Source organism: Canis aureus, chromosome 2 (assembly GCF_053574225.1).
Source record: "Canis aureus isolate CA01 chromosome 2, VMU_Caureus_v.1.0, whole genome shotgun sequence".
In the NCBI taxonomy this organism is placed as follows: Eukaryota; Metazoa; Chordata; class Mammalia; order Carnivora; family Canidae; genus Canis; species Canis aureus.
This window is the reverse complement of record NC_135612.1, coordinates 82,497,297-82,500,871: the sequence shown is the minus strand read 5'-3', so window position 1 is coordinate 82,500,871 and position 3,575 is coordinate 82,497,297. Positions and strand designations below refer to the sequence as shown.

The following is a 3,575-nucleotide window of genomic DNA, read 5'->3' as shown; positions in this document are numbered from 1 at the left end:
GCACCCAGCTAGAAATGGTTTCCATAGATGTGCAAAGAATAAGATTAGGTTATTCTTTCATGACAGGATAGACAGCATTTTCAAAGGGAATTAAGGTATTGAGAAGAAACATGAGGCCATGCATGATGCACATGTGATAAATGTGGTTTAGAACAAATGTGTGGGGTTGATAAAGGTTAAGGGAAACCACCCAAGAATAGAGAAAATTGATACCTCATTTCCTCCGTCTGAAATAATAATAATAATAAAATAATAATAATAATAATAAAGTTATTATTATTAATAATTTTGAAAACAGTATTCCTACAGCTTGTGTTGAACCAGGGAAGCAGGAAAGAGAACAATAGAGTTGGCAATTAGGCAAATGTTGACAATGATGGAGACTTTCAGTTTCTTCAAGGAGTTCTATCCTCTAATTTGAGTGGCGTGTGTGTGTGTGTCTGTGTGTGTGTGTGTGTATAAAACAGACATCTTCTCTGAATCCTTATTTTGCAGTCCCATGCATCTTCTTAATTTTTGCTGAAACAGGTGTGCTGCTTTCTGGTTTACTTTCTCCAGAGAATCTGCATCTAGTCTTTCAGACAGGGAGTAGGTTGGAAGTGAGTTGGGTGGATGGGGAGAGGTAATGGTAGTTGCCTGGCTGCTTAAGGTAGAAGAGCAGCAGACCAGAGTTTCCCACAGCTAACCTGATTTTCTCAATGTTCAGCAAGAAAAGTTTCAACAATCTTGTCACTTTCAAACTGGTCAATCAAATTATGCCTTCCTTCACATTCTAAAGTCAATTATCACTCTTCCACCTGAATTGCTTCATCCAAAAAATATAGAAATATTTTTGTTCAATGTGATTATTTCCTTTGATGCCTGATGCCTTTTTTCATTATTGAGTACACTTACAGTGGGTTTTTGGAAAGAATAAATGATTAACACTCAAAGTCAGAGTTTTTAGCTGTTATTACTCTTTTTTGCTACCTACTCTTGAGATGGTTTCATAAATCTGAAAAGTTAACTCCAGTTAACTAAAATCAGGCTCTTTTCTGGTTGAACATTCATTCTAACTTCTTTGGTGGCTTTCTTCTGAAAGTTATTCCAGTTAGTTTTTTTTTCCTCTATAAGATCTTTTATAAGGAACAAGTAGGTTATTAGAAAAAATAATCCAATATTGATCACTACTTGTATTTTTTATTTAATAGGAAAAACTACCAAGAGGAGTATATGTTTTCTTTTTTTTAAAAGAGTTTATTTATTTATTCATGAGAGACACAGATAGAGAGAAAGGCAGAGACACAGGCAGAAGGAGAAGCAGGCTGCACGCAGGAAGCCTGATGTGGGATTCAATCCCGGGATTCCAGGATCACAACCTAGGCCAAAGGCAGGTACCAGAACACTAAGCCACCCTGGGATCCCCTACATTTTCTTAACATATTTTTATCACTCACTATCTTTTAATTAAATGAAAAGTAAGATGTTGATCTAGAAACCACTTTATTAAATGCTCTAAAGACCAGTATTCTGTAAATACTACCAAACAATTGGCACAAAGAGAATATTATTTCATTGGCACAATGATAACTCCTAACCTCTTCTTTTATATTTATTTTGGGTCTCAGATTTACATTGGTATTATTTGCCATATCACATGGTTCTAAATTATGCTACTTTGACTGATGATAGAAAACTTTATTGCAAAAGTAATCACCTGAACACGATAATTGTTTCAGTATTGTAAGAAAAAATAGCTTAAGATCAGGGGGAAAAAAACGAAAATTATTTAGATGAGATACTTGTTTTTAATGGAATACACATTGCAAAGTATTTTAATATAATAGCTAATTTCATTTATATATTTATATATATACTCAATATGTAGTTGTACTAACAACGAAACAACAGCAACAACAAAACTATTGTAGGATCCATTTGGGGTTCTTTTATGGGAAAGCAAGTGAAAATGCTACGACTCTAGGTAATTGTGCTATTTCAAAATTTCTCACCATCCTAACAAATTATGAACCTGGCTCACATGTACTCAAATTGTTCACACATAATTGAAAAGCATCGTTGCCTTCATACTAGGCCAAAGTTTCTTAATTTTTATAACAAAATATCACTCCTGTTACCTCTTCTCTAGGCAATTAAATCAAATTCTAGTTGGAAGTTGATTCCTTGGAAATAAATGATGAATTTTATCAAAAGTTAAAAGATGATACAGACTAATTGTGAAAACAGATATTAGTTTTATTTCAGTTTCTTTTGTTTTTCAGAGGTTTTATTCTGTGGAATGTGTCATTACTAAATATTAAGTAATATTTAGTAGTCCTTGGTTAAATATTACATCATAGTATTTTTGAGAAAGCCTAATGTGTAGAGAGCTAGTTTCAGCTCTATCCCTAAATCTCTGTATAATAAAGAATAAATTGGCTGTTTTCTGTGTGGAACCATGGATGGTGCATAAGAGAAGGGAAAAAAGGTTCCTGTCATGCCAGAAACCTTTCAGAAAAAGTGAAGGAATTTCACAGAGTTAAAGATCAAAGTCTGAGAAAGAAGTTTGCTCAAAAGATGCTTCGAAAGGCAAGGAGGAAGCTTATCTGTGAAAAGCTAAGCATTACCACAAGGAATATAGGCCACTGTACAGAACTGAGACTTGGATGGTGAGGACGACGAGAAAAGCTGGCAACTTTTATGGACCTGCAGAACCCAAAATGACATTTGTCATAAGGATCAAAGGTATCAATGGTGTGAGCCCAAAGCTTCAAAAGGTGTTGCAGCTTCTTCACCTTCACCAGATCTTCAGTGGCAGCTTTGTTAAACTCAACAAGGCTTCAGTTAACATGTTAAGGATTGTGGAACCATATATAGTCGGTGAATGAATTGATCTCCAAGCATGGTTATGGCAACATCACCAAAAAGAGAATTTCCCTGACAGATAACACATTGATTGCCCTCTCTCCTGGTAAATATGGCATCATCTGCATGGAGGATCTGACTCACTAGACCAGATCTGTTGGAAAATGTTTCAAAGAAGCAAACAACTTTTTATGGCCCTTCACATTATCTTCTGAAGGAAGAAGAATGAGGAAAAAGACCACCCATTTTGTAGAAGGTGGAGATGCTGGCAACGGAAAAGACCAGATCAATTGGCTTATTAGAAGGATGAACTGAAGTATCTACCATGATTATTTTTGTTATCTGGTCAGTTAATAAATGACTACTTTCAAATGGGGAAAAAAAGAATAAATTGTAAATTCTCAAAAAAATGAAAGTATAAAGATAGGAGGCAAGAAATTTATATGCAGGAATTGCAAAAAAAACAAGTAGAAAGATATAATTCACATACCATACAATTCTTAATTTAAAATATATAATTTAATATTTTAGTAAATTTACAGGACTATTTAACCATTACCATCATCTCATATCTTATGACATTTATATCCCCCTAAATTAATCTTGGGCCCCTTAGCAGTTAATCTACATTTCCCTTCTGCACGACCCCCCACCCTGCCCCAGCCCTAAGTGGCCACTAATAAATTCACCTATTCTAGCAAGTTGCAAGGGTTTTTGAATAATTACTTAAC

The 3,575-nt window shown here is 34.6% G+C and overlaps 1 pseudogene; it reads left to right on the top strand.

Annotated features, from left to right (window-relative positions):
- The first annotated feature begins 2,437 nt into the window (after positions 1–2,437).
- On the top strand, positions 2,438–3,200 carry LOC144291093 (large ribosomal subunit protein uL30 pseudogene; annotated as a pseudogene).
- Positions 3,201–3,575: the final 375 nt, after the last annotated feature.